At 43.5% G+C, this 13,134-nt stretch overlaps 1 protein-coding gene across 1 annotated transcript in view; it reads right to left on the minus strand.

Moving 5' to 3' along the window:
- The window catches only part of LOC146809265 (uncharacterized), a 286,852-nt gene that overhangs the window by 117,431 nt on the left and 156,287 nt on the right, over positions 1-13,134 (minus strand). The gene's annotated exons all lie outside the window — the stretch shown is intronic.

Below are 13,134 nucleotides of genomic sequence, written 5' to 3' on the forward strand. Positions count from 1 at the left end.
CCGCTCTCTGTTGTGTACTAAATGAATTTTTCTATAATAATCAGGAGGAGCTAGGAAAACAGGTGGCAAAAGGAATGCAATGTAGCAGGTACCATCCCAATCTAGAGGTAGACGCATATATGCAGTCTGACCACATATAAAGTAGGAGTGGCGATAAGCTCTAAATGAAGATTTGCCTTGATCACTGAATTCTACTATAGTAGTGCATTTACTATGGCCCATATGTATGGAACCAACCTTTCTTACACACAATTCACCCTTTACTGGAAATACTGACATGGTGGGCAAAATTAGTTCAACTTCGGATTCGACATTCAGAATCATGAGATTAGGTGTAAAATTACCTAATCCATATACTTCATTTTCTAGATCAATTCCTGTTCTTTTGGGGTGACCCTCCTTGTCAGGGTAGCAGACCTTAAGTAAAACTAGGTTCAGGTTTCCCCATACCCAATGATCTTGGTAAACTGCTGTGTCTGAGTCTATGGAATTTATTAAACTAAACCATGCTCCACAGGAGCCATTATGTGTAAACGGATGTGGAAAGAAAGGCAGGACTCCTTCATAATTCTGATAAGGAGGGAGCCGGCCACACACCCAACAATTAGTAGCATTACTAGTCTGATGGGAATGATGTAACATACTAATGAAAGTGTTATTGCGCAGCGCAAGTCTATAAGACAATTCATGCGGGGGTAAGTCACTAAAAGAATGTTCAGCAGTAACATTGTAAACGTTTCTGGCAATAGGGTAATATATGTGCAACAATATACTGGCAGTAATTATTAAAAGACTCAAGAAAAACAAGATTAATAATGTCACTATGCAGTGGCTACGCAGTGATTTACAGTACGCCTGTCGTTTCAACATTTTCCGGGTGTTTTCTCTACTCAGGTCCAAGGGATACATGTCAGAGACAATTCAACCGCTTCACCTTGGAGAGGACTTAAACAATCAAATTGCTCGACTGGTTGGGCCTAAGCTTTAGTTTATAGTGTTCAGAGTTACTCTGTTCAACAAAAGGAAGTTTTGAGTCAATGGGTGAAGACACACGAGGTGGGCTGTTTACATCTGCAGGAAGTCCATGAAATTTCTTGATATGACTTGAATGAATCCAGCCTTTTCTGCCTTCAATCTTCACGGCTGTTCTTGTGGTCAGCAGGACTAACTTGGGTGACTTCCACCTGGGCTCCAGCTGAGTCTTTCGGTCGATCTTTCGGTCGAAATTCCTCACAAGGACGAGGTCCCCTGGAACTACGTCATGGGGTTTCACCTCAGTGTTGTCGGGAAAGGCTGCAGCTACCTGTGAACGACAAGATTGTAGTGCAGACATCAAGGAAGCCAAGTAATCTGTCAGCATATTACAGTCAATATCAGTTATTTTGCGTGGTATAGGCGTCCCCCACATATTTGGTGGTCTGCCGAAGATCACCTCATACGGGGATAGCCCTGTTCGAGAGTGTGCTACCATTCTCATGTAAAAGAGTGCAACTGGTAACGCTACTACCCAGTCGACACCTTTCTCTCTGCATATTTTGGACAATCTGATTTTCAGTATCTGGTTATGTCTTTCTACGAGACCTGCTGCCTCGGGGTGTCGGACACAGTGGAATTTCCACTGATATCCTAACAGAAGTGAAACATGTTTCATTAATTCGGATGAGAACGGCTGGCCGTTATCTGAGTGAACAACACGTGGTAAACCGTATCGTGGGAAGAATTCTCGAACCAACTGTTTGGCAGTAGTCGGGGCAGTGTAATCTGAAACCGGGTATGCCTCTGTCCAACGGGACAGAGCGCAGACAACTACGAGAACATATTTGAATCCTCGACATCGTTCCATCTGGATATAATCCATCTGGAGTACTTCAAAGGGGTGATTAGGAGGATGAAATCCACCTTGTTCTACGGGAACGCTTTTTCCTGGGTTGAACTGGCAACAAATCATACAGGTACGGACCTTTTGTTTGGCTGCTGCTCGCAAATGTTTATTGAACCAAATGTGTTGAATGCTGTCTAGCATAGCTTTTTCTCCTAGATGTGCTGGACTATGTATAGTGTTAACTATAACTTGGACCATTGAATCAGGAAGGAACCACACAGACTTTTCCTTCATCATCCATCCTTGGTCCGTTTGGATCCCTCCTAATTCAGTCCATTTCTTTATTTCGTCTGGTGTAGCATGTGTCAGTATGTCAATTACGTCAAGAGTAGGATCTTTAACTGTCATACAATGTGTCGGCATCGGGACTATTGTCTTTGTCATGTCGGGGGTTTGAGTTTGAGTAGTCTGTTTAGCTGTTCTGTCGGCTAGATCATTGCCTTGGGAAATGATATCAGTAACCTTCGTATGAGCCTTACATTTCATAATTGATATTGCAGTGTGTAGATGTATTGCATCTAATAAGGCATGAATGAGGGGTCCGTGCTGAATGTGGGCACCGTGGGAAGTTAAATAACCTCTCTCTCGCCACAGCACGCCGAAGTCATGTACAACTCCGAATGCATAACGTGAATCAGTGTATATGTTGACTTTTTTATTCGTGGCTTGAATACAGGCTTGTGTCAGAGCGATAAGCTCTGCGGCTTGAGCTGACAAAGTATTTATACGATTAGTTTCAATGACTTCAGTATCTGTTGTGACTGCGTAAGCAGCCACTAACTCTCCTGTATTTGTTCTCATGCATGAACCATCTACATACAATGTCAGGTCTGGATCTGACAATGGGACATCGGTTAAGTCTTGTCTGGGTTTCGTCGTTATAGTAATAACTTCAATACAGTCATGGGCTAGTGGGTCTGTTCCGGTTACTGGCAAAAGTGTGGCAGGATTCAATGTGTTACAGCGTCTGATTTCTATATGTGGCTGAAACAATGTAAGTTCGTACCCTGTAAGTCGCGCTATAGTCAAGTGTTGTGTTTGCGTTCTATTTACAAGAACCTCTACTGCGTGTGGTACTTGAACTGTCAATGGATGTCCTAACACTATGGCGTCGCTCTGTCTTATTGCTAAAGCTGTCGCTGCTACTGATTTTAGGCATGCAGGCAAAGCCTGGGCTACGGGATCTAATGTACTAGAAAAATAAGCACATGGTTTGTGTGCTCCTGCTTGTTCCTGTGTGAGTACTGACAAGGCAGTACCTTCGCGTTCTGTAACAAAGAGTGTAAACTGTTTTCTGTAACATGGCGTTGCTAAAACAGGTGCTTGACATAAAGCTTTCTTTAGGCTTTCAAAAGCTTGTGTATGTTCCTGAGTCCAAGGGAGAACAGTCGATGTGGCTGCCTCCTGTGTTGTCAACTGAATGAGTGGTTTTGCTAGAAATGCATACTGAGGGATCCACTGCCTGCAATATGAAGTGAGGCCTATGAAAGCCCGCACCTCCTTTTGTGTCTTGGGTATTGGCATGTTAGCTATTAACTGAATGCGGTCGGGTGTAAGCTGCCTTCCCTCCTTGGACAGCGAGTGTCCAAGATAAATAACTCGCTGGACACAGAATTGCAGCTTAGAAGGGGACACCTTGTGCCCCTTTTCGGCTAGAAATTGTAAAACTGTCAGCGATGCTTTTTCACATTCCGGTTCGCTTCTCGCGGTGATCAGCAGATCATCGACATATTGAAGCAGAGCAGTGTTAACTGGCATGTGGATACTGTCTAGTTCTCGTTTCAATGCTTGGCTATAGATGCTGGGGCTTTCTGTAAATCCTTGAGGTGCGCGTGAGAATTTAAAGCTACGTCCATTTAAACTAAATCCGAACAAATATTGACTTTCCGGATCTATTGGGACGCTGAAAAAGGCATTCTTGAGATCAATTACCGTAAAGAATGTTGCTTCGGAATCAATAGCTGTCAGTAATGACGAGATATCTGGGACCACAGGAAATTGTGGCACAATGCATTTGTTTAATTCGCGCAGATCAATAACCAATCGATAGACTGGCGGGGCCTTAGGATCTGTTCGTTTAAGAATCGGAATTATCGGTGAATTACATACATTGGAGTCTGTTTCCACAACTACTCCTTGGGCAATGAGCTCGTCAATGATTTGTAGTAAAGCCACTACAGCATCTGGTGGTAACTTGTATTGTCGCATTCGTGGTAGCACCACTCCTGCCTTTAATGTGACTCGATATGGTGTAATATTCATGCATCCAACATCAGTAGGGCCTTGTGCCCATAGATGTGTAGGTAAAGTCTGCAGTCGGGGATCCATGTCTCTAGACACATAGTGACCTTTAAAGTCACGTAAAAACAATCTTACTCCTTCCGGAGAACAACATATTATAGCTCCTAGAGCTTTCAGTGTTTTTATTCCTAACAGATTTTCTGGACATGATTTAGTAAGCAATAAATCTGTAGTTCGGGTCAGAGGTCCTATCGTAAGTGGAAGAGGTTGTGACACTTCATTAACAATAGGTTTTCCTGAAAAACCAAGGGAAATATTCTGAGAGCCTGAGAGGGGTGCCCCTGGAACTTCACTACGTTTTATAGTTGTTCGACTTGCCCCTGTATCGAGTAAAAATTTTCTATCTTGGCCTAGTAATTCACTATGTACATAAGGTCCTTCTTGATCTACTGGGATTTCAATAAGGGGTAAGTCAACTTCCCTCTCTAGGCTTTTTCATGCGTAACGCTGATACTCAGGATATTCATACTGTACGGTCTGATACATTTGTCGTGTTGTTGTCTGTGTGGCAGCAACAGGCAGCGCTGGTGCAGCTGGCACAAACTGTATAGACTGTTGTGAAGCTGGCATGGACTGTGCATGCTGCGGAGCTCCTTGTTCATTCAGGTCCTGTCTAGGTGGCCGTGGTCTTTCTTGTGTTTTACCTATGGCGATATTATGTTTTAAAACTGGACAATCGTGTACGTAATGACCTGGCTTTTTACAATAATTGCATGTCCCTTTTACAGGTCCTGCTGAATCGGAATGTGTCATACCCTTTTTATGTCCTTCAGCTGGAACTGTCTGAGAAACTAGCATTTTCATTTTCGTGTCTTTCATGCGTCTGTGTTCATGTTCTTGTTCCTCTCTAATTCTATTGTGATGGTACTGTAACATTTGTAACATTTGTGATGGAGTGTTACCTTGCCAGGTACTCTCGAATTTTAATACTCTATTCTTTACTTGGGGCAGGGAATTTTCTACTAATTTTGTTACAAACAGATGCGGGTATGATTCACTACTTGCTTTTAGGCCACTATTTATACCAAAACATTTTTCAAATCGGGCATAGTAATCACTAGTGTCTTCATCTTGCTTCTGCTTACAGGCTGAAATTGTACCCCAATCTTCCTTTTTCGTAGTTAATAAACGTGGCAATACCTGTACTAGTAAACCTGGTAGTGCTTTAGTTTTATCCCCAAGTCCTGCTCCTGCAGTTCGGGCCTTTTCTTCCGCTTCTAATACTGACCATTCTATCTTTTGGTCTCCTACCTCCCACTCTTTTTCCCTGAGTTTCTCATAAATACCAGCAGGCATCAATACCTTTAATATTGTCATAATGTCGGGATAGGTATACTCTCCCATGAGTAACATGTCTTTAATTTCTCGGTGAAAACCCGCTGGATCTTTGTCATGACTGGGTACCACTTTCTTCATTTCTAACAATTCTATTTTCGATATGGGCGTATATACAAATACACGCTTAAACTCGTTGTCCTCGCCTTTTATTGGGTGCACTTCTCGTAAGGGATTCTGTCTATCCATGTAATACGTTGTTCTTTCCTTGACGGGTAATGAGACACGTTCTGAACATACAAAAAGAATATACTGCTTTCTTGATTCTAGAATTTCTTTAATTAATTTAGTACCTGAACCTCTCCATCTATTCATAAGCAATTCAGTCAATATGTCAGGTAAGGGACCAGGGTCCGAATGCTGACTCTGATATAGTATAATGAGTTGTTGAATCATATAAATCCCAGCTAACCGCTGTTCATCTGGGGTGAGATTCAAAAATGTGCGTGCTACTGTATCATCACTATATTTTCCGGGACTGTCCACCCAATGGACAGCTGCCCTGGCTAAATCTTGTTCATCCATAGAATCGAGAAAATGATAACCCCTTCGTTCTCGGAGTAGTTTGTCGGCGGCTTGGAACGAATGCTCGTTAGACCTTATATTAATTATAGGTATTTGGAAATTCCTGTTATTATCTGGACATATCGGACGTATCGGGTCAGTAAGACATCTATTACTATTACAAGATCTTCCTCTACCTACATAGGCTATGGTGTCTGACTGTCCCGCGGGCAGTCCTGACCCTTCCTCCTCGCTTTGTTCGAACTCGTCTACCGCTAATCTTTCTTCGTGTAGGCGTTCTATTTCTTTACGGATCTTTCGGCACATGGCTATTATACAATTTTTCTTATCATGTCTACCTTCTGATATATTCTGGCTCCATCTGGTAAGAATTTGCATTGCTTCCGGGTCTACCCCCGGTCGGTCTTGATTTCTGATCACACAATTTATGAGGAAACGTAACAGTTCCCCCTGTATCTCCACTTTCTGGTATTCCATAGCTCTGTTAATACATTCTGGATCTCGCCCTGTTTGGACAAAATGATATATTTTATCTAGATGCGCAGTCATTCCTGGTAACTTCCCTAAATACACTGCGGCTCGTCTGATACGCAATGATGCCAGGGTCATTTCGTCCTCTTTACCGGGCACAGGGTCATATCTACAATCTACAAGAAGTTCCTTAAGCGTACGGGCATTTATGAGTTTGGGTGTACGTGAATGTGCTGACTCTTGAAAAGTAAGTTTATTTATTCTGGGTGGCGTAGAAAAAATATTGGTAGCACCTCCCGTAGCCCCATCTGGGGTGTCGGGTGTGAAAGGATTCGTTGAACGTGACACAGCAACTATAGGTGTGGACACAGCTATAGAAGTAGCTGTAGGAACAGATGCAGAAACAGATGTGCTTGCCGGAACTTGTGACTCGATCTGTTGCTGTAGGGATACGGGTGCTGGATCTTGGCGTTGGACCTCCCTGGTATGCGGTCTATGTGGGGCGGAATTAGCATACTCGGGAGCTGCGTCATCTAAATATGAGGAAAGAAAAACATCTTCTGCGGTTCTAGGATGCCCCTTAGGATGTACCTTTATTGGGAATAATGGGGGTGGCAAGTCTTTCGGTATCTCTGGAGTAGCCTTAGGTAATCCTTCGGCTAGAAGGGGATACATACCATTCATAAGGGCATTTCTTTGTCTATCTACTTGTTCTGATTTCACTCGGATACCTTCCTCAATTAATAGATTTTCTCGAACTTTATTTGAACTTTCTTTATTCTTTTCTTCCTGTCGGAGTGCTTTTTCTGTGCGTCTATGAGATTCTTTACGCCATAACTCAACGGCGTCTTTCTGTGACTGTCTGACTTTCCTTTTCCATAACTCTTCCTCGACTTTCATGATGCACTCTGCATCCCAGGTCCCCGCTGCGGGCCACCTCTGACTTTCTGGTAATTCCTTGGTATAGTCTACCCATAAATCAAGGAATAATATAGCGTCTAAGCCATGTTTGTGATACATGAAGTGCCCTGGAGTGTCCCTAGGAGGAATAGGGACGGCTTCTTCGAGTACCCCTTTTCTAGTAGTGATCTGTCTTAATTTCGAAAAGAGCGGCATATTGACAACTGATCCGATACTTAATCTTGAACACACTTAATACAAAAGCACAATAATGAACAACCATTCATACCACAATATGCAGGACGTTTAACGCATTAAACATTAAACATTAAACATTTTTTTAACCTTTAAAATAACCAACAATGATGATCGTCTGCATAACTAATCACCAAGCATAATTCTTTGACAATAACTAGATACTTCGGAATACTTGATATACTGCTAAACAGTACATATACACTGCTAAAACAGTGCAGACCGGATTTGTGTACCCAAACCCGTCTTGACCGGCACAACCTATGTGCACGTCAGAAATGCCTCCCCAGTAATGGTACTCACCGGGTAGCTTCGGAAACGGAAGGCCTCGGCAACTGAACTTGGACCGGACTGGACTCGACTCGACTCGTCGGAAACTGGACTTGACTTCGAACTGGTGGGCCTCTGTATACCTCGGATCTTGCTCTCTCAGCTAGGCTCTGGTCGGGATACTTCGCACTTCTCACCGCCTCGTCTGGGTGTTGATCGCAGCCTCAGTCGCCCCCGCTTGACCGGAGGGAGATACAGGAAATCCTGCTGGTACGCGTTATTGTCCGTCCAGCTGTGGCAGGAGACCGGGCCTGCAACTCACCGCCGGCGCGTGAGATGAGAAAGTGTCCCTGTTCGGGCGCCATTCATGTGGTAAATAAAATTCATTACCGGTACTTAATTTGATACAGAAACATAATAAAATAGCTCAGTAAAATAAGAGGCAGAATCCGTGGTATTAGAGGTTCGGAATGGGCTTTATTCCAATGGTCGATTATAATCGGTTGCTCCAAGTTCCATCACCACGGGGGTTCAGGAAGTGAAGTACATACTTTATTGACAAGAAATGATTTTTATAGAACATACATTACAATGAAGCGAATGCAGTAGGCGTAACAATTGATAAGGAAAATGACGATTCATATGCGTAACCGAAAATGGGTGTAATAAGGAGTAAAAAGGAACATAATTGGTTATGATGTCACATATAGGTGGATCTATAAGATAATACTTGGCAGCAGCATGACGTGTGATTGACGTGCAACTAGGGGGTGAAGGGGACTTGACATTTAGCTCTACATGTGGAGACGAAAAGTCTGGGGGGTCACGTCAACCTAATCCCAAATCATATCTAACATCCTATGTTCAAAGAACTATGTTATCCACAAAGGAAGGACTCTCGGACAGAATCTATTCTATACTGACTGTGTGTGCGTGTACAAGCGTCTAAGTGTCTATATGAGGTGCAAGAGGCAGAAACTTTCCATGGTAACGGGGCTATGAATTACTTGCATGAGGACAGAGAGGCCGGGCCTTTTGCTCGGTAGCTGAAGGAAATGTTTACCTAAACTACTAGACAGGAATGCATCGGCTGAGGAGCGAAGTAGATAATTCGAAGGTGAAATACGGTTTCTTGGCAGGCAGGCGAAACCGGCCGAGGCAGGCACCGTTAGCCGCACAGGGAGTAGGACAAAGTTCATGGATACAGATGCGAGCTCAAGCTGAAGCTGTCAGAGGCAGAGAACAAGGAAATGCTTGATGGCAGAATCAGGGCCTACTCGCCTGAACTGCAAAAATGGAGTAACTGAGCCATATAAAGTCGGTGGCCTTTCATACTTAGGAATCGAATATCCAGCCCATTCATGGCGGACCTGACAGAGGACATGTTGACGGTGGACGCACATGTGTTTGCGTCTTAGAAACTGGAACGGGAGGGAACATACATGTACTTGTAACATGCACATAGAACCGTTGGGGTCCAAGATAGGGGACATAACTGATCATGAAAATCCACATTTCCACACTAGCACTTGCACTATGGCACTGCACACACACATATATATATATATTTTGGAGTTCACATAGTTGTAACATACATCTGGTTAAGAGTATCTTCTGGAGCATCAGGGTCAGGTTCTCAGCAGGGCCTGTTGGCTCAAGACTATGGCCTGAATCCTTTTCTCCTATAGGTCCAGATGACGAGACTCCGCCGTTAAGGGTGGGCTGATGGACTCTATAATCTTACCGATTCATGAACAAACTATCTGATCTCTTAGGTTTCCACTTTTTAGTTTCACTATTCTCTTTCACTAGTCTTAGCAGGTATCTGTTTAGTTTAAACAGACTGAGTATCTCATGTTAGTTGTTAAGTCTTTGAATGGGGATTGGAGATTGCTCAGTCTTTAATTATTTACCCTATGACCCTTCTGTATATATGTTTGAGAGTGTTGGAGTAGCATAGGTGATCAGGGACCTCGAAAGTTTGTTTCTCCAGGAAGGAGGATAGCCACTTTAGTGCATGGCCATCAATGCCTACCCTTGACATACGATGGACAAGTGTAGCATGGTCCACTGTATCAAAGGCTGAGCTGAGGTCTAAGAGGACAATGGCCGCTGATCCTCCCTGGTCTAACAGACATCTAGCTTCCTCAACCACATCCAGCAGAGCTGTTTCAGTTCTGGGTAGTAGTCTGAACTCCATTTGCGTGGGATGGAGAAATTCATTGGTCTCCAAGGAAGCCAGAGAGGTGGTTGTTAACGTGTTCCTCCAGCAGCTTCAAAGTACAAGGTAGTAGGGAGATTGGCCTATAGTTACTCAGACAGAGGGGGTAGAGACTAGGCTTTTAAAAAGTGGTTTAGTCACTGTGTGTTTCCATTGTGGAGGGACCTGTCTACTAGAAAGGGCGAGATTGAGCAGATCAACCAAAATTGGAGCTATACAGTCAGACTCTTGCCTAAGAATGTGAAGAGGGGCCGGGTCAAGAAGAGATCCTGATTTTATTGTCCTTGAGAGGTCCATAAGGAGGTTTACAGTAAGCTCAGGAAAGGATGAGAGAGTCTTTTTACGCTGCATGAGATGGCTACCAAAGGTTTGAACCGACTTGGAAGGAGGAATAAATATAATCTTTCAAAATATGACTGTGCTCTATTAACACTTTTATCCCAGGGCCAGAGTGCTTCGGCTCTGTAATATCTTTTAGGTTCTGAAATAGCTCTTTGGGAGAATTGGATGAGGTCTCAATTTTAGAGGAGAAATAGGCTTATTTTTTTTTTATATAATTCTTTTTACATAACATACATCAGCATCAGATACACAATAGAGAGGAATCAACAAAACCGTGCATGGTGAAGACAATACGTGAGAGCTAATCACAACATTACATCATAGTGGTAAGTTACAGGGTGAGGAGATCATCCTGCTCAATACTACGAGGGGCCTGGCATATCTCCCCTCTATATGAGTTCCAAGTGCACCATATGCGAGGCTGTGAGAAGTTGGCCTGGTATATGCTGGTCACTAGTTAAAGTGTTTAACTTTAGACTGATAGAGCTAATTTAATAAAACAGCGTGGGAAAAACAAAAAGATTTTTTGTAAAAGAACCCTCACTCACCAACCTGGTTGGTGACATGCTTCATCATCGGGTTCCCACCAAGGAGGCCGAATGCCTCCCTGGTGTGCTACGACGCCTGAGTTACAGCGGAGCTGGTTTCTTGAGGGAATAGTGGTAGAAAATGTGAATTTAAAGGTGGATGGTTTTAACCGATAACAATTTTTTATTCTAGGTAAACCAGCGACCATTAAAAATCACGGGCACTCGAGTGGCATGCTAAACACTTTCACGAGTCAGCTATCACTAGCAGCACATCGGCCAGAAGCCACTACACAATCATATTTTTGCTAGTCATTTCTAATTATAAAATGTTATTTCTTCACACAGGCAGTGTACCTGTAAACAGTTCCCTCGAACATTGATCGAGAGTGGACGCTAAACTCAATAGGCGGATGCCCGCCCCAGGGGCAGCAGTGGCTCAATTGTTAATACACCCACTCCCTCTCCACAGCACGGGATTACCAAATTTATTTTACTCTTAATCATTGCTAATACAGCAAGCAACCAACAGGTCACATGTATATGTTTTGTGTTCTGTGTCCTACAGAATTTAGTAGCCCAGGAAATACCAGGAGGCCAATCAGTAGAACCGTAAGTTTTACCACTAGCACTATTCCACAGGTTAGGGTGCGCCTTAGCGTGCGCATACCGCTGTGGAATTTCAACTGGTCCTGAAGAATGCTTAGCTAACTTGCAATACAAGCAGAAACATGTTGACCATATCTTTTCACTGATTTTAAAACCGGACAACCTTGGTTATCCTAACCAGCCAGTCTTTGTCCGTCCCACTTGATTTTTAATGGTCGCTGGTTTACCTAGAATGAAAAATTGTCCATCCACCTTTTAATTCACATTTTCCACCACTATTCCCTCAAGAAACCAGCTCCGCTGTAACTCAGGCGTCGTAGCACACCAGGGAGGCATTCGGCCTCCTTGGTGGGAACCCAATGATGAAGCATGTCACCAACCAGGTTGGTGAGTGAGGTTTCTTTTACAAAAAATCTTTTATTTTTTCCCACGCTGTTTTATTAAATTAGCTCTATCAGTCTAATGTTAATCACTCTTTCGTTGTTTATACAAGTGTATTAGGGGGAACAAGAGTGATCCTCTCCCTCTCCCTCTCTTTGTTGTTTTGACACTAGTTAAAGTGGCCACCTTGCACCAGTACAATTCGACTCTTATGGTAGATAGGTTTAAGACAACCTTTTAAAGAAAGCTATCCTAGTGGTAGCTGTGGAGAGCAGCCTTCAGGCTAAGTCTTTAGAGGAATGTAAAGCACCTTGTTTTACCTTATAATCTCTTGAATTACTAAATGAAAGGACACCACACAGGTATATATATAAAATATATATGTATTTATTACTAGACACACTCTACTAATCTCTTTATGAGATTAGAAGTCAAGGACATATGCACAAATCAACATTTCACAACAATTTAAGCACAAATATGGCTGGGACCCTAGGGGCGTACCAGACCATATACCAAAAAAGAGACTTAGGAATATCGACTTGCAAGGGGACAAGGCCTAGGGCCTTCAGAAGCGCTGGGGCCTCACTAATCCACCCAAGTAAAGGACCCACGGGAGACGCCTGCAGTGTGAGAACACAGCCGAGCATCCCAATAGACTTCAATGGAGCAAGTCGCGGTTGGAATTTTAAAGTTTTAGGATACTTCGGGAGAGTCTACAAGCAAGTCACTTACAGGGTAAGTAGTTTAAGAGCCAACACACACAGGAGCACTGTAGTGCTGGAGTTACCTCACCCAGGGAAGCCGGGTGCATAGGTGTCTTTTGGTGTCGAGTCGCGGCGTCGTTTTCAATGGGAGCCAAAGAAGACTTGCTGCTTGTGAAGACAGAAGAAGTGTCCAGTGTTATCCAAGGCTGGAATCAGAAGAAGGAAGACCTGAAAGCAGAGGGGAAAGTGTTCAAAGTCACTTACTGTGACCCGGGGCAAGGAAGATGGATGCCCACAGTCGTCAGGTGATTTCAGGTGATCACAGGTGTCTTGACTCTTCAGCCACAAGGTCCAGGAGGCGTCGATGACAACCAGGAGCTGGATTCGGAGTGTCCCACAAAGTCTGCA

The sequence above is a fragment of the Triturus cristatus genome, chromosome 7 (assembly GCF_964204655.1).
Source record: "Triturus cristatus chromosome 7, aTriCri1.1, whole genome shotgun sequence".
Classification (NCBI taxonomy): domain Eukaryota; kingdom Metazoa; phylum Chordata; class Amphibia; order Caudata; family Salamandridae; genus Triturus; species Triturus cristatus.